General features: G+C 38.1%; 1 long non-coding RNA gene across 1 annotated transcript; it reads left to right on the top strand.

Moving 5' to 3' along the window:
• Positions 1 to 559: 559 nt before the first annotated feature.
• Positions 560 to 18,274, top strand: LOC309605143. Its single transcript, XR_014231250.1, has 2 exons — positions 560 to 1,478; positions 9,068 to 18,274. It is a non-coding gene; the product is annotated as an uncharacterized lncRNA (long non-coding RNA).
• The last annotated feature ends 455 nt before the right edge of the window (positions 18,275 to 18,729 follow it).

Genomic DNA, 18,729 nt, shown 5'->3' with positions numbered 1-18,729 from the left:
AGTTGAACTGGGGCTTGCTCCTGGTCATCTTTCTGGCACACTCCACTCCTTGATATCTTTTCTTCCATGTACTAACTTGAGAGTGATAAGAATCAAGTTTAGGTTTGAGGGAGAAAGGAAACATTTTGCATTTCTAGTCTGGGCTGCTTACCTCCATCTAGCTTATGTGGTGAGTGCTGTTCTGTTTCCCATTACATTATTTCTTATATGTGTATTTCACATACATTGCTCATAAAACGCAAGGGTGATTGGTAGAGCAGAATCTAGGCATTGTAATAAAATCAGAACTAAATCTCAGTACTAACAAACGTATTTATTGAATTCCTTATTATTTTTAATCTTTTACTGATCTTTATTTTATTTCTGTGAGTTGTTGCCTTATTAAGATTGTAAACTTCTGAGGGAAAGGGTTATTCCATATACTGTGTATATGAGCTAGCACCAAACATGTAGTCATTGTGCCTCAATAAATCTTCATTAGGTTAGTTTTTATTGTGACCAATGACAGTAACGGAAGCAGCCATTCTAAATGATGCCATTGTAATTTGCTGTATTCTAAAGTGATGGCTTCATTTGTTCACAATAATAATGGAAAGATGGTTATAAAAATGTGTCGTGTGGCCAAAAGTGAAGGCCAAAGAGCACGTACATAAGATCATAATATTAACATCTTGTCTGATTTTTTGATCTGGACTTCAAAAGTTACAGTGAAACGGGTAAAACAATATATGATAACAGATCTCAGGTGTTCCCTTCTGCTATCATAGAAGATACATAAGATGTTTTCTTAAACTACTTTAGTATGTAGAGTGCTCATTTTTCTTTGAAGGGAAAGAAAGTCACTTAACTGTGATCGATTTTCTAAAGCATAATTTTGATCAGGTATATCTCTTTAATAAAAGGCTCCCCATGGTTTACATTATACAATTTAAGGTCTTTATAATATCTTACTGTGTGTTCCTCTAGAAGAAAGAGTCCAGTGCAAATACTTTATTTGGGAAGTGCAGGGAACTCTGTTAGGGGAACGGCAAGAAATTCCTGAAATGAGTGTGTTTTAAAGTCAGCTACCATGGTGGACACCTGGAGATTAACTCTTATTCCAGTCAAAGGGTGAGTGAGGTGAGATATACACCAACTCCCATCAGCCGCTGGTTGAGGGCTACTCTCCAGAGGTGCTGGTTCCCTGGTGTTTCCAATCCACTGCAGGCTGAAGCAGAGCAGCCATCAGCAGTTTCAGAGAAAGCCTGGAGCAGAGATGCATATGCTGGCAATGGGAAGTCATCAGGATAGTCAGAAATTATAATGCCTGGTGTGTTTCAGATGGTCAAAAAAGTTGTTTTCTTTCCTTCCTTCTCAATTCAATTTCTGTGCCTTCCACATTTTCTTCCCTAACCTGTTGACTGGAAACCATAACTCTTCTGAACTATCATATTTTACTTACAGATATATATTCTCAATATACTGTCATTTTTCTGTAGGTTTTTTTTTTTTTAAACATCTTTATTGGAGTATAATTGCTTTACAATGGTGTGTTAGTTTCTGCTTTATAACCAAGCGAATCAGCCATACATATACATATGTTCCCATATCTCTTCCCTCTTGCATCTCCCTCCCTCCCACCCTCCCCATCCCACCCCTCTAGGTGGTCACAAAGCACCGAGCTGATCTCCCTGTGCTATGTGGCTGCTTCCCACCAGCTATCCATTTTACATTTGGTAGTGTATATATGTCCATGACACTCTCTCACCCTGTCACATCTCACCCCTCCCCCTCCCCATATCCTCAAGTCCATTCTCTAGTAGGTCTGCGTCTTTATTCCCGTCTTGCCACTAGGTTCTTCATGACCTTTTTTTTTTTTTTTTCCTTAGATTCCATATATATGTGTTAGCATACTGTATTTGTTTTTCTCTTTCTGACTTACTTCACTCTGTATGACAGACTTCTAACTCCATCCACCTCATTACAAACACCTCCATTTCATTTCCTTTTATGGCTGAGTAATATTCCATTGTATATATGTGCCACATCTTCTTTATCCATTCATCTGTTGATGGACACTTAGGTTGCTTCCATGTCCTGGCTATTGTAAATAGAGCTGCAATGAACATTTTGGTACATGACTCTTTTTGAATTATGGTTTTCTCAGGGTATATGCCCAGTAGTGGGATTGCTGGGTCATATGGTAGTTTTATTTTTAGTTTTTTAAGGAATCTCCATACTGTTCTCCATAGTGGCTGTATCAATTTACATTCCCAACAACAGTGCAAGAGTGTTCCCTTTTCTCCACATCCTCTCCAGCATTTATTGTTTCTAGATTTTTTGATGATGGCCATTCTGACCAGTGTGAGATGATACCTCATTGTAGTTTTGATTTGCATTTCTCTAATGATTAATGATGCTGAGCATTCTTTCATGTGTCTGTTGGCCATCTGTATATCTTCTTTGGAGAAATGTCTATTTAGGTCTTCTGCCCATTTTTGGATTGGGTTGTTTGTTTTTTTGTTATTGAGCTGCATGAGCTGCTTGTAAATCTTAGAGATTAATCCTTTGTCAGTTGCTTCATTTGCAAATATTTTCTCCCATTCAGCGGGTTGTCTTTTGGTCTTGTTTATGGTTTCCTTTGCTGTGCAAAAGCTTTTAAGTTTCATTAGGTCCCATTTGTTTATTTGTGTTTTTATTTCCATTTCTCTAGGGGCTGGGTCAAAAAGGATCTTGCTGTGATGAATGTCATAGAGTGTTCTGCCTATGTTTTCCTCTAAGAGTTTGATAGTGTCTAGCCTTACACTTAGGTCTTTAATCCATTTTGAGTTTATTTTTGTGTATGGTGACAGGGAGTGCTCTAATTTCATACTTTTACATGTACCTGTCCAATTTTCCCAGCACCACTTATTGAAGAGGCTGTCTTTTCTCCACTGTATATGCTTGCCTCCTTTATCAAAGATAAGGTGACCATATGTGCGTGGGTTTATCTCTGGGCTTTCTCTCCTGTTCCATTGATCTATATTTCTGTTTTTGTGCCAGTACCAAACTGTCTTGATTACTGTAGCTTTGTAATATAGTCTGAAGTCAGGGAGCCTGATTCCCCCAGCTCCATTTTTCGTTCTCAAGATTGCTTTGGCTATTCGGGGTCTTTTATGTCTCCATACAAATTGTGAAATTTTTTTGTTCTAGTTCTGTGAAAAATGCCAGTGGTAGTTTGATAGGGATTGCATTGAATCTGTAGATTGCTTTGGGTAGTAGAGTCATTTTCACAATGTTGATTCTTCCAATCCAAGAACATGGTATATCTCTCCATCTATTTGTATTATCTTTAATTTCTTTCATCAGTGTCCTATAATTTTCTGCTTACCGGTCTTTTGTCTCCTTAGGTAGGTTTATTCCTAGATATTTTATTCTTTTTGTTGCAATGGTGAACGGGAGTGTTTTCTTAATTTCACTTTCAGATTTTTCATCATTAGTGTATAGTAATGCAAGAGATTTCTGTGCATTAATTTTGTATCCTGCTACTTTACCAAATTCATTGATTAGCTCTAGGAGTTTTCTGGTAGCATCTTTAGGATTCTCTATGTGTAGTATCATGTCATCTGCAAACAGTGACAGCTTTACTTCTTCTTTTCCGATTTGGATTCCTTTTATTTCTTTGTCTTCTCTGATTGCTGTGGCTAACACTTCCAAAACTATGTTGAATAATAGTGGTGAGAGAGGGCAACCTTGTCTTGTTCCTGATCTTAGTGGAAATGGTTTCAGTTTTTCACTATTGAGGACAATGTTGGCTGTGGGTTTGTCATATATGGCCTTTATTATGTTGAGGAAAGTTCCCTCTATGCCTACTTTCTGGAGGGTTTTTATCATAAACTGGTGTTGAATTTTGTCAAAATCTTTTTCTGCATCTATTGAGACTATCATATGGTTTTTATTCTTCAACTTGTTAATATGGTGTATCACATTGATTGATTTGCGTATATTGAAGAATCCTTGCATTCCTGGGATAAACCCCACTTGATCATGGTGTATGATCCTTTTAATGTGCTATTGGATTATGTTTGCTAGTATTTTGTTGAGGATTTTTGCATCTATGTTCATCAGTGATATTGGCCTGTAGTTTTCTTTCTTTGTGACATCTTTGTCTGGTTTTGGTATCAGGGTGATGGTGGCCTCGTAGAATGAGTTTGGGAGTGTTCCTCCCTCTGCAATATTTTGGAAGAGTTTGAGAAGGATAGGTGTTTGCTTTCCTCTAAATGTTTGATAGAATTCGCCAGTGAAGCCATCTGGTCCTGGGCTTTTGTTTGTTGGAAGATTTTTAATCACAGTTTCAATTTCAGTGCTTGTGATTGGTCTGTTCATATTTTCTATTTCTTCCTGGTTCAGTCACGGCAGGTTGTGTATTTCTAAGAATCTGTCCATTTCTTCCAGGTTGTCCATTTTATTGGCATAGAGTTGCTTGTAGTAATCTCTCAGGATCGTTTGTATTTCTGCAGTGTCAGTGGTTACTTCTCCTTTTTCACTTCTAATTCTATTGATTTGAGTCTTCTCCCTTTTTCTCTTGATGAGTCTGGCTAATGGTTTATCAATTTTGTTTATCTTCTCGAAGAACCAGCTTTTAGTTTCATTGATTTTTGCTATTGTTTCCTTCATTTCTTTTTCATTTATTTCTGATCTGATCTTTATGATTTCTTTCCTTCTGCTACCTTTGGGGTTTTTTTGCTCTTCTTTCTCTAATTGCTTTAGGTGCAAGTTTAGGTTGTTTATTCGAGATGTTTCCTGTTTCTTGATGTAGGCTTGTATTGCTATAAACTTCTCTCTTAGAACTGCTTTTGCTGCATCCCATAGGTTTTGGGTCGTCGTGTCTCCATTGTCATTTGTTTCTAGGTATTTTTTGATTTCCCCTTTGATTTCTTCAGTGATCACTTCGTTATTAAGTAGTGTATTGTGTAGCCTCCATGTGTTTGTATTTTTTACAGATCTTTTCCTGTAATTGATATCTAGTCTCATAGTGTTGTGGTCGGAAAAGATACTTGATACGATTTCAATTTTCTTAAATTTACCAAGGCTTGATTTGTGACCCAAGATATGATCTATCCTGGAGAATGTTCCATGAGCACTTGAGAAAAATGTGTACTCTGTTGTTTTTGGGTGGAATGTCCTATAGATATCAATCAAGTCCATCTTGTTTAATGTATCATTTAAAGCTTGTGTTTCCTTATTTATTTTCATTTTGGATGATCTGTCCATTGGTGAAATTGGGGTGTTAAAGTCCCCTACTATGATTGTGTTGCTGTCGATTTCCCCTTTTATGGCTGTTAGTATTTGCCTTATGTATTGAGGTGCTCCTATGTTGGGTGCATAAATATTTACAATTGTTATACCTTCCTCTTGGATCGATCCCTTGATCATTATATAGTGTCCTTCTTTGTCTCTTGTAATAGTCTTTATTTTAAAGTCTATTTTGTCTGATATGAGAATTGCTACTCCAGCTTTCTTTTGATTTCCATTTGCATGGAATATCTTTTTCCATCCCCTCACTTTCAGTCTGTATGTGTCTCTAGGTCTGAAGTGAGTCTCTTGTAGACAGCATATATATGGGTCTTGTTTTTGTATCCATTCAGCCAGTCTGTGTCTTTTGGTGGGAGCATTTAATCCATTTACATTTAAGGTAATTATCGATATGTATGTTCCTATTCCTATTTTCTTAAATATTTTGTGTTTGTTATTGTAGGTGTTTTCCTTCTCTTGTGTTTCTTGCCTAGAGAAGTTCCTTTAGCATTTGTTGTAAAGCTGGTTTGGTGGTGCTGAACTCTCTCAGCTTTTGCTTGTCTGTAAAGGTTTTAATTTCTCCATCGAATCTGAATGAGATCCTTGCTGGGTAGAGTAACCTTGGTTGTAGGTTTTTCTCCTTCATCGCTTTAAGTATATCCTGCCACTCCCTTCTGGCTTGCAGAGTTTCTGCTGAAAGATCAGATGTTAACCTTATGGAGATTCCCTTGTGTGTTATTTGTTGTTTTTCCCTTGCTGCTTTTAATATGTTTTGTTTATATTTAATTTTTGATAGTTTGATTAATATGTGTCTTGGCATGTTTCTCCTTGGGTTTATCCTGTATGGGACTCTCTGTGCTTCCAGGACTTTATTGACTATTTCCTTTCCCATATTAGGGAAGTTTTCAACTATAATCTCTTCAAATATTTTCTCAGTCCCTTTCTTTTTCTCTTCTTCTTCTGGGACCCCTATAATTCAAATATTGGTGTGTTTAATGTTGTCCCAGAGGTCTCTGAGACTGTCCTCAGTTCTTTTCATTCTTTTTTCTTTATTCTGCTCTGCAGTAGTTATTTCCACTATTTTATCTTCCAGGTCACTTATCCGTTCTTCTGCCTCAGTTATTCTGCTATTGATCCCGTCTAGAGTATTTTTAATTTCATTTATTGTGTTTTTCATCATTGCTTGGTTCCTCTTTAGTTCTTCTATGTCCTTGTTAAGTGTTTCTTGCGTTTTATCTATTCTATTTCCAAGATTTTGGATCATCTTTACTATCATTATTCTGAATTCTTTTTCAGGTAGACTGCCTATTTCCTCTTCATTTGTTAGGTCTGGTGTGTTTTGACCCTGCTCCTTCATCTGCTGTGTGGTTTTTTGTCTTCTCATTTTGCTTATCTTACTGTGTTTGGGGTCTCTTTTTCACAGGCTGCAGGTTCGTAGTTCCCGCTGTTTTTGGTATCTGTCCCCAGTGGCTAAGATTCGTTCAGTGGGTTGTGTAGGCTTCCTGGTGGAGGGGACTAGTGCCTGTGTTCTGGTGGATGAGGTTGGATCTTGTCTTTCTGGTGGGCACGTCCACATCTGTTGGTGTGTTTTGGGGTGTCTGTGGCCTTATTATGATTTTAGGCAGCCTCTCTGCTAATGGATGGGGCTGTGTTCCTGTCTTCTTAGTTGTTTGGCATAGGGTGTCCAGCACTGTAGCTTGCTGGTTGTTGAATGAAGCTGGGTCTTGATGTTGAGATGGAGATCTCTGAGAGATTTTCGCCATTTGGTATTACGTGGAGCTGGAAGGTCTCTTGTGGACCAGTGTTCTGAAGTTGGCTCTCCCACCTCAGAGGCACAGCCCTGATGCCTGGCTGGAGCACCAAGAGCCTTTCATCCACACGACTCAGAATAAAAGGGAGAAAAAAATAGAAAGAAAGAAAGAAAGAGAATAAGATAAAATAAAATAACACTATTATAATAAAAAATAAGGAAAAAAATTATGAATAAATTTATTTAAAAAAAATTTTTTCCAATTTTTAAAAATAGATTTGTTAATTTTTCATAATAAAAAATAAGAAAAAAATAAAGAAAAAATTTATTAAGAAAAAAGTTTAATTTTTAAAAATAAAAATATGAAAAAACTTATTAAAAAATTTTTTTAATTTCTAAAAATAGGAAATAAGGAAAAATTATTAAGAAAACATTTATTAGGAAAAAAATTTTTTTAAGTAAAAAAAAAAAAAAACAAAAAAAACGGATGGACCTAACCCTAAGACTAATGGTGAAAGCAAAGCTATACAGACAAAATCTCACCCAGAACATACACATATACACTCACAAAAAAAGGAAAAGGGGAAAAATTAATATATCCTGCTCCCAAAGTCCACCTCCTGAATTTGGGATGATTCGTTGTCTATTCAGGTATTCAACAGATGCAGGCACATCAAGTTGTTTGTGGAGCTTTAATCTGCTGCTTCTGAGGCTGCTGGGAGAGATTTCCCCTTCTCTTCCCTGTTCTCACAGCTCCTGGGGATCAGCTTTGGATTTGGACCCGCCTCTGCATGTAGGTTGCCTGAGGGCGTCTGTTCCCCGCCCAGACAGAACAGGGTTAAAGAAGCAGCTGCTTCGGGGGCTCCGGTTCACTCAGGCTGGGGGGAGGGAGCGGTACGGAGGAGGCGGGGCGAGCCTGCAGCGGCAGAGGCGTCGTGACGTTGCAGCAGCCTGAGGCGTGCCGTGCGTTCTCCCGGGGAAGTTGTCCCTGGATCACGGGACCCTGGCAGTGGCGGGCTGCACAGGCTCCCGGGAAAGGCGGTGTGGAGAGTGACCTGTGCTCGCTCACAAGCTTCCTGGTGGCGGCAGCAACAGCCCCAGCGTCTCCTGCCCGCCTCTGGAGTCCGCGCTGATAGCCGCAGCTCACGCCGGAGTTCGTTTAGGCGGCACTCTGAATCCCCTCTCCTTGCGCGCCATGAAACAAAGAGGTAAGAAAAAGTCTCTTGCCTCTTCAGCAGCTGTAGACTTTTTCCCGGACTCCCTCCCGGCTAGCACCGCAGCCCGAGCCTCGGCTCCCAGCCCCCGCCCGCCCTGGCGGCTGAGCAGACAGGCCTCTCGGGCTGGTGAGTGCTGGTCGGCGCCGAGCCTCTGTGCGGGAATCTCTCCGTTTTTCCCTCTGCGCCTCTGTGGCTGTGGGATCTGCGCTGATAGCCGCGGCTCGCCCCTGTCTCTGGAGTTCATTTAGGCAGCGCTCTGAATCCCCTCTCCTTGTGCGCCGCGAAACAAAGAGGCAAGAAAATGTCTCTTGCCTCTTCGGCAGCCGCAGACTTTTTCCCGGCCTCCCTCCTGGCTAGCACCGAAGCCCGAGCCTCAGCTCCCAGCCCCGCCCGCCCCGGCGGGGGAGCAGACAAGCCTCTCGGGCTGGTGAGTGCTGCTCGGCGCCGAGCCTCTGTGTGGGAATCTCTCCGCTTTGCCCTCCGCACCCCTGTGGCTGCGCTCTCCTCCATGGCTCCGAAGCTTCCCCCCTCCGCCACCCGCAGTCTCTGCCCGCGAAGGGGCTTCCTAGTGTGTGGAAACCTGAAACCTTTCCTCCTTCACAGCTCCCTCCCACTGGTGCAGGTGCCGTCCCTATTCTTTTGTCTCTGTTATTTCTTTTTTCTTTTGCCTTACCCAGGTACGTGGGGAGTTTCTTGCCTTTTGGGAGGTCTGACGTTTTCTGTCAGCGTTCAGTGGGTGTCCTGTAGGAGCAGTTCCATGTGTAGATGTATTTCTACTGTATCTGTGGGAAGGAAGGTGATCTCCGTGTCTTACTCTTCCGCCATCTTGCCTCCAGCCCCTCTGTAGGTTTTATCTACACGAGTAGTTTTCAAATTCCTTGAGATCTGGGTTTATAGTTTTCATTTTTGTAATTTCCATAGCACCTGGCACATTGCCTTGCATAAAATTGCATTGTGTTTAATAAGAATTCTTGAATGGACCTGAAATGAAGGATGTGTCTGATTTAATGACTCTTGAATTTACATAATTTTCTGATTACCAGGTATCATGTTCAAATTCAAAACACACAAAAATAAACAAATTTTAGAAAACCCAACAGTAACAAAATTTGGTTGAGGTGCACCCCCATTTCCACTTCAAATCAACTCTACGATTAGTTAAGAGTAGGCACAAATTCTCTCCTAAAAATGATAATTTGTTTCTTACCCTGAAATCACATCTAAATTTCCTGATTTGAAACACCAGAGTTGGAATCTCATAAGCATCAGAATTCACAGAGTTGATAATTTAGTAGAAGGTTATTTTCAGTGTGGAGTTATACCTTCAGCCCTGGAACAGATAAGGACTGTGAACTTACTATGTACTCGTGCTAAGCAGAGTGGGAGAAGAAAGAACTCTCATGCAATTGCTGCTTCTGAGAGCTTTTGGATTACTTGTGAAGATAAATATGAAATGTGGGAGAATCATACAGTTCTGAAATTGACTATTTAACTCTGCTAGCTGTGTGACCAAGGACATGTAACTTACTTCTATGTTATGACTCCATTCTACCTTTTCCTTTTATTAAACTCACACATGTTTTATTCAAGTCTCACATGATTCGTGTATAAAATGGAGATAATAATGATTACCACAAACTATTTCTGATCATGCTTTTATTGAATCCTTTTTATATGTCCATCACATAATAAGCCCTCGTTAAATGATAGGTTTTTAAAAACAGCTGTTTATTAAAAATAAGCTGTGAAAAATGGGGTGAATGTGGCTTTAGCAAAATAATGTATATTGTTCTGACCTAGATGTATATTGATATTTGAGAATGAGTAGTCTGAAATAAAGAAAACATGATTCCTTTAATCAGCAGAAAAAAGTATCTGCAATGAATGACAGCTCACCGTAGTCATCACTTTGACGAAGGCTCAGAAGATTAGAAAAGATGAGAATTGGTGAGGTTTTGAGGACTAATAATAATATTAGTAATAATAATAGTAATATATTCTTTGCATTTTTCAATGAATTATCCATCGTAATATATTCTCTTTCCAATGCCCTTATTTTTCAAACTTAGATGGATAACCCAAATCCTTGAGCTTCCTCTATTTGTTCCTTCATGGCTGTGTGTGACTATTTCCTCACTTTATCTGGTTTCTGCCAATATTTGAAGTGAGATGTTTTCCTTTGAGGAAGGTAAAGCTAAATCCATTAAGGTCTGCTCAAGAATCACCTTTCTTCATGGAAAGTTCATCTTTCTTTAAAATTAAGAGTCTGTGCCTAGCTATACTGAAATCTTGGGCTTTATAAAAAATTAATGTTGCATAGGTGTTTACCACATATAAACGTTTTATTCTTTTCCATTAATAGATCATGGGGAATGAAAATTTAAACCTAGAGAGAACATTAAAAATGATTTACATATTGTACCTATATTTTTACAAGCTATATCTAAACATATTTAAAGTTTTATATACAGATTAGCTCTACTAAATATGTATATATTTAACTTAGAATTAATATACCATATAACCATAGAGTTTCATTGCTATACCTCAGTGAATCATTATGAATTTAAAAAAAATATTACAAGCAAACTCTGACTTATAAAAAACGATAATACCTAGTAGTGATGCTGAGATTGCATTGAAGTAATCCATTAATATATGGCTGATGAGAATCTAAATCGAGACAGCTTTCCTGGACATTATATAAACTGTAGCAAGTATTTAAACCGTGTTGTTTAGCATTGTTCTATTAATATCATGCCTAGAAAGTGATCTTAGGAGATGGCTGTTCAGAGATTCACTATTCAGAGATGGATACAGAGATTAATATAGAGCGAAGTTTATCATAGCAAACTATAGAATGATGAAAGTTCATTAAAATCCTAAATGTCTTACAAAAGGTGAATGATTAAATACATGTTTTAATCATATGAAGCAATAATGCCACAGTGAAAAAACTCATGCTTTCCAAAATATTTAATGACAGGGATTTAAATGAAAAACACTTGTGCCAGAAATATGATCTTGATTTTGTTATGTGTGTGTGAGAGTGCACATGGAATTATCTATATAAGCATGGTGTTAAAATTGGATCATTTCTCTCCCCTGTAACTCAGTCATCAAAAAGACAATAACCAAGTAACATGGTATAAATACTCCTGAATTCCAAAGTAAGTTGCTACTCCATCTATGTAGGACTTGGAAAGAGTCAATATTATGACTATCAGCCTAATACCTTCCTCAGCATACAAAATGGTTGAGATTAAAAGAGGCTGAGAGAGGAGTTTATTTGGAGAAATTTGCTAAAGTGTGACAGCATTTTCCCTTCTCTCTCCCAAACACTGTGAGGATGAGATGGGGGAGAGAGACTTTGAGAAAACTGATCAACAATATCCTTCCAATTACTCAAGCCTAAAAGACCTTGTTTAATTTGACTCCACTTTCCCTTGCATGTCCTGCATGCAATCCATCAGGAAATTTTGACATCAGTGTATTCAAAACATATCCAGTATCTGACATTTCACCCCATCTTCACTCCCTCCCTAACACATGTCACCATCACCTCTCGTCTGTGTTATTGCCAAAGTCTCCTTGGATTTCTCTGACTCCACATTTGCCATTAGAGTCTATAACACAAAGTCGGTTCAGTCCTGTTAGAAGGTGTCAGAATATGTTACCGTTCTGCTCAAAACTGTCGTGGCTTCCATCTCACTCAGAGCAGAAAGAGAAGTCTCCACAAGGACCTACAGAGCCTAAATGCTATCTTCCTCACTGAGCTCATTCCCTGCTCTTCCCTTGATCACCCTAAGTCCTTTAGCACTTTGTTCTCTTTCCTTTTTTCTCAAAGATGGAAGGTACATTCCCACTGTGGGCCTGATATTTACTTTTTTCTCTTTCTGAAAGTTCTTACCTACTTTACTACATAGCTTCTCCCTCCCCTCCTTGTGTTTGTTTAGATAGCTATCCCCTTTACAGTGAGACTTTCCCTGATCGCCATGCTTAAAACTGTAAGCTCTATACTCATCTTGGCTCTTCTAATCCCCCTTATTCTATACTATTTTTTCATAACATTAATTTTAATGCATACTGTATAGCTCAGTCTGTGCAGGGTGACCTATGTCCCCATCCACCTGAGACGGAAGGGTTTATGCCTAACGTTATGACATAATTATGAAGATCATTCTCTTTCACTGTCATTCTTACTTTCACTCTCAAAAATGTCTTGGTTTGATTAATCTATAAAAACAAATATTTTTGTCTGTTTTGTTCATGGTTCAAGGACAATGGTTCCTAAATGGTAGATGCTCAATAAATGCATGTCAAATGAATAAGTGAACTAATTGATGAGCACAGTATTTTGTCCATGAAATTAGGAGGAATATAAGGGATTGGTGTTTGACCCATACCTATGAAACTCAGAGGCAGTGGGCTATGTCTGGACCTCTCTGGCAGCAAAGAAAAGACAGATAGCACCCTGGGAACCAGCCACACTTCCGTTGAGGCCCTGGCCCAGGTCCTGTGCCTCACAGACCAGAGGTGGATGACAAAGGGAGGAGCTGGCTGGGGGTCAACGTTTGATGATGGCTCTACATTGGATATTTCAATTCATGACATGGGACAATTCTTGGGACTAGATGTATCCTGAGATATTGTTAATATTTCTGGCTGGGAAATTAGTCTGAGATTTCACCCAGAAAAGGACAGGTTTGGGGGTGGAGGGAAGAAGAAAGATGTGTTATGATTGTACCTTTGTTTACAACTGTTTGTAAGTTAGTATTTAAAAGTATAAGCCAGGGAGTTGGAGAGATCTGATTTGAATGCCGTTTCTGCACCTTAATAACTTTGGGACTTTGGTCAAGTTGCTTGTCTTCCCTATGTTTCAGATTACAAGTGAGCCAATACATTTATAAGGGGGTATTTTTCACATATAAACTTTATTCAGCAAGGGCTCTGGATATATCTCTATCTATCTATCTGTTTATCTACCCACCTATCTTTCTATCATCTTTGTATCTAACCAGTTAACTTGGTTAAATAAGAAATTTTTGAGACAGATTTTAAAACACTGGGGTTTTTTTTTTTGAGGAAAATAGAGTAATTAAAAAATATATTGGCATTCTTTCATTATCCATTTAGTACTTCTATAGTTCAGAATACCCATGCCCTATCTTTAATGGCCTATATACTTGGGAAGTCAACACAGACACATAATAAACTTTATACTTATTAGCTGGATACAGATCAATTTGCCATTAATGTGCTGATGATGTGTAGAGGAGAACTGGTGTCTTCTGTATCATGATTATGAAATCATCATCATTAGCCTCCTTTTAAAAATCAAACACAGGAAAGATTAGTATCGTTTCTACAAGAATTTCCTTAAATATGTATTGTAAGATTCACAGAGAAATTTTTAAAGGTAGTGATTCTATCTTCTATAATAAAGCTTGGAATAAAAGTAAGTATCCTGATAACTAAAGCAAAATAAAACCAAAGAACAAATTTTGCTTCCAGTTATGTAAATTTTTCTGGTAAAAGTGATTTTGTTAAGTGCGGAAAATTGTTTGGACCTTCTTTGCTTTTTTGTGTATGCAGTCAAAAAGTAAAAAATGAATACAAAAAAATTTCAATGTCTAGGGTATGTCTATTTTAGAGATGAAAAGAATAGTTTTGGGGAAAAAATGTGTCTTTTTCAGCAAGCATTCCACTTTAGATTCTAAGGGCGGTCAACATCCCCTTGGAAGCTGTTATTTCTTGACTGGAAAGTGGTCTGTTGTGCCTGGAAACTTGAGTTCTTCTTTACGTGCTTTCTTTAAAAATAGCAATTACTTCTAGAGATTACCATTTTCAGGACTCAGCCTCAGGACTTCAGCACTCTGTTAGACAGCGTGGGAGCTAACTGAGATCTGGTTTGATGCCCACTTGCAAGCTGGTTAGGTTGTAAGTGACAGGAATCCTTCTGTTGTCTTTCTTCCCTGCTGCTTTAGTGTCCCCCTGCTCCACTGTCACACCCCAACCTTCAGTCTTTGACTCTCAACACAGGATAGCCAAGTCCAGCAAAGGCATTAAAGTGACTTCTTCAACTTTTCTACCCCTATGCCCCAAATTGTGGAGGAGAATGTCTGCATGACCCTAGGAAGCTTAAAATCTGATGAAATCTGTCAGGTTACTAACTTGTTTTAATCGCTGAGATGGATATTTAGCAATAATCATTAAAAAAAATTCTTGGCTGAAATTTCTATAGGCATGTTTTATATCATAGGCCTCATGGACCTTGGTCATCCATTTGTTTTTCTTTTTGTTTTGAAGTAGATTCCAACTGGTTTTCCTAGGAAATTCTCATCTCTTCCTCAGGTACTTCCTCAGACAACTTTTGGTCAAGCTTCTTAGTTTTCAACTCTTTTTAGAGATTGACAATGAAAAGCTGAATGATGCTGATTGAGCATCTGAAAAGCTGGAAAAAAAAAAAAGCTGTGATACTTTTAAATGGTGTATCAATTATGAAAATTTAAGTTTCCTAGGAAAGAAGTAAGGAATCTCATTTTTCTCTCACAAGAAATCTAAGATAGGCAGCCCAGGGCAGAGATGCTCTTTCGGCCTTCCTGTTTTTTTCATTCTTTCTATGCCATTTTCATCTTCATCATCATCATACCATAATAAGATGGCTTCTCTATCTCCATTTTCCATTTGTATTCCAGCCAGTGACCTAACAAAGAGGAAAGAAAGGAAACCTTTCCTGGAAAGCCATTAGAAACGAGATTTCTTTTACCTCACTGTCCTGAACTATAATGCACCCTTTCCTAGCTGCAAGACAGACTAAGAAATGCAGTTTTTTTTTTAACCTGGACACATCATCTTCATGAACAAAATCGGGATTCAGTTAGTAAGACAAAAGGGGAAAGTAGACATTGGTAGGCAAATAGCAAAGTCCTTCACGAGTAGGAAGAAAAAACTTGAGCATAAAGTAGAGTGGTTTTGCTTTGAACTCTTTAAAAGAAACTAAAATTTTCTCTCTTTGAAGATCTCAGGTAGTGTTATGAGGACACCTGTGCCAGGGAAACTCCGTCCGGAGGGAAGTTAGCAAGAAATCTGTAGCAGTTAAGTGAAACTCAGAGGAATAGAACTGTGAATCTGTTAACTGAAAAGAAGTGGAGGAACCCAAAATCATTATTCAGTAACTGATAATATCAGACTTGATAGTATCAGACTTGATAATGGGATCATTGAAATCATTTGCAGCATTATCTTAGACGTGTGCTTAATTAATGAGGCAAAAGCAGTGTCTCAAGTTCCTTATATTTGGGGGGCATGATTATAGTGTTCATAACATTGCTTATGAGACTGGAATTATGAGTTGATTTGATTAAGGGCTAATTGTCTAGTTTTAATGTCACTCCAGAAATCACTTCTCTTTCCCCTGAAGTGGTGAGTTTTTACATAAGGTTCGGATGTGATGGTTATTAAGCTTTTGCCTCTTGGCTCAAAACTCACTCTTCTATACTTTGCTTTGTGAGGCTGGGACTCTGCAGATTACATTTCTCCTTGGCCAGCTTGCTCTCTGTTAGGCTTCATTGATGAGAATGCCAGAGACTGGAAGAAAAGAGGAGAGACAATGGACTTTTTTGGTTTGATTCCTATTCCTGTCTGTGCAACTCCAGACACCACCTTCCGCTATGGCTACAGATATTGAATCCAATAGCAGCAGTTGGTTCCAATTTTCATGATTCTCCCCCCTACTCTCAGAACTACCTTAATCAGGTCAACTCATAGACACCAGCAGCAAACAGACAGCATCCCCTTCTCAAAGATTGAGTCCCCACTTGGGGGAAGGGGTGCCCCCCAGAGCTTCTGCGTATCAGAGCCATCTGTGATGTGTTCCCTCCTTAGAAATCTGAGTCCCAGATCAACAGGGACTTCTCCAAGTTTCTAAATCCTAGTAACCTCTAGCTGTTGTTTGACCAGCTCTGGAAGTGGTAGAAGCTTCTTCCAGTTACTATTTCTATGTTATGTCAATATGTCAATGTCCTCTTTTGGTCTTTCTGTCCTTCAATACTTATTTAAACAATCCCCTAGAATCTGATTCTTGTCATTCAAATAACTAGTTTGGTCACTGTTTTCCTAAGTGGACAGTGAGAAAAGGTAAATATATTTTAATGCTAAGCGCAATCTTTAATAAACACAATGAGAAAGAAAGAGAATGACCCCTAGCCAAAGGGAAGAGTAAGGTCCTTTTGTTTCTCAACATGGCAGGTAGGCTGAGGTACATGTTGACAAGAGAGAAAAGGGAGATCAGTTTGTTCCAGTAGCTTGCTTGTTCTCAAAGAATGTGGGTACTTTCTTATATAGTCAGGAAAAGAACAACACTTCCCAGAAGATTTCAGCAGGACTAATATAAGTGGCATGAGCTGTGTGTACCTTATTGCCTCAAACTGTCCCCAACAGATGGCTATTAGTTACTTTCTATTAATGGGGACTGTCCAGTGCATGTAAGATAAAGGCTGGGCTATCCCGGCACAAAGAGTAGTTTCAAGACTATCACACTTGTACATTTTGAACACAGCAATAGATTCTAAAATCGAATGGCTGCACTGACTATAAGCTTTACTAATTTAGTGAATATTTTGGTGTCCAAAAAAAGTCTCATACAAAGCGAAATCCCCAAGTCTCCAATTGAGATTATTCCAGGAATACCTACCAAGACAGATGATATCTGGTTTATCTTTGTAAATTGCTAGAAACCTTTCCCCACTAAGGTGATGTGTTGGCCATGTGTATCAAAAAGGGGCATTTTTAATGTTTAATATTGTAATGTAGTAGAGGACAGAGGCTAACGGTGTCTGATGAAGCACAGGACAAAATTAAAGTTATTTACATAGGCATTTGTTGTCACCTGGCATTTCTGTAAATAATACTTTATAATAATCTTCATATAAATATTTTGTTTCTAAAAATTGTTATCTAACTATATAGAGTATATGGCATGTAAAATAATTAGACCCTCATATTTCATAAATGGGGTAACTAATAATTTCTAAAAAATCAAGAAATGAGTAAAATTGTTTAGAAAAGTTACAGTACATATCAGAAAACAAATCCAAGCTCAACTCCTACTTGAAGGCAGATAGGGTCCTATCAAGGGACGGCTGTCTTTCGTTTCGACCCTCAGGACAGCTTGATTGTATAAATGTGAAAATGGATTATTTTGACAAGAATAAAAGTGGTAAAGGTTAAAAAGGTAACAACATCAATTACAACAACAAAATATTAGTATACCCAAAACTTAACCACAAAATATCTCAACTTTTATTAATTTCTGCTGACACATGACATTAGATAAGTAAGTAAGTATGTAGCCCTCATAGAAAGGAAGGACATCTTTGTGATTTTAATGTGCATATTAATTGGAAAACAAATCGTCTCTTGGGGAAAGCTCTATTTTCTGATTACCAATAAGAAAGTCATTTAAAAGACTATCAGAGTATCTATAGGATAAGCAACAATTTCCAGAGTCTCTATTGTAGAAGCAATGAAAATACAAGGGTTCAAAGTATAACTAACAAGTAGAGTAACTTACCATTATTTTTATTAGACCAAATCTTTGTAATGATCCTATGAGTTATATGTACTTAAAAATAGGGTTAGTATTATTCATTGCTCATATTAGATATCTCTTCCTCTGGCTTGAACTTTTGACAAAAGAAGAAGAAAAAGGAGAAACTGATCTGTTTAGCAGTGATTTTTCAAACTCTTTTTTGTTTTCTGCAGTGAAATTTTTCTAGACGTGAAAAAATTGCAATATGCAAAGTGATTAAGACGGCAGTTCTTCTAGGCCAAGGTCCAAGTTAAGTAGCAGATGGACCTGGCATCCTCCTGTATCATTCCCCCATTGTATCAGTGCCTCACTTCAAATACTTTTATACAAAGTATACAATTGGCTGGTTTAAGGAATGACTTCTAACTTTTCAATTGCCACTCTAGAAATTTTGGGGACACCAATCTTTGTAAAAAATATAGCATGGTATCTTACTAATTTAAAAAACAAAACAAAACAAACCCCTCAGATTCCCTGAACAAAAATCTAGCCTGTTTTTTCCTTTCATCAGAGTATATATGCAAGTATATGAATCTAAGAAATTATAAGGTTACTTTTAATTGTAGTTTTGTATAGAAATGTGAGATGAGGGTTTTTTTTAAAAATATTTATCTGTGATGGTTTTTCATGAAAATTCAAATAGAATTTCAATTAAAATTTAGCATTAGGCTAAACAAACTATATTTTGGAATGTGTTTGGAATTTAAAAAGCAGAAAACAATCTTATTAAAACATAACATTTTCTTCTCTCTCCCATCCTTCCTTCCTTCCCTCCTTCCTTCCTTCCTTCCTTCCTTCCCTCCTTCCTTCCTTCTTTCCTTCCTTCCTTCCTTCCTTTCTCTCTTTCTCTCACTCTTCCTTCCTTCCTTCCTTCCTCCCTCCCTCCCTCCCTCCCTCTCTCTCTCTCTCTCTCTCTT

This window comes from Balaenoptera borealis (genome assembly GCF_965194805.1).
Source record: "Balaenoptera borealis genome assembly, chromosome: 11".
Taxonomy (NCBI): Eukaryota; Metazoa; Chordata; class Mammalia; order Artiodactyla; family Balaenopteridae; genus Balaenoptera; species Balaenoptera borealis.
Note: the sequence above shows the minus strand (reverse complement) of the source record. Positions and strands in the feature narration are given on the sequence as shown.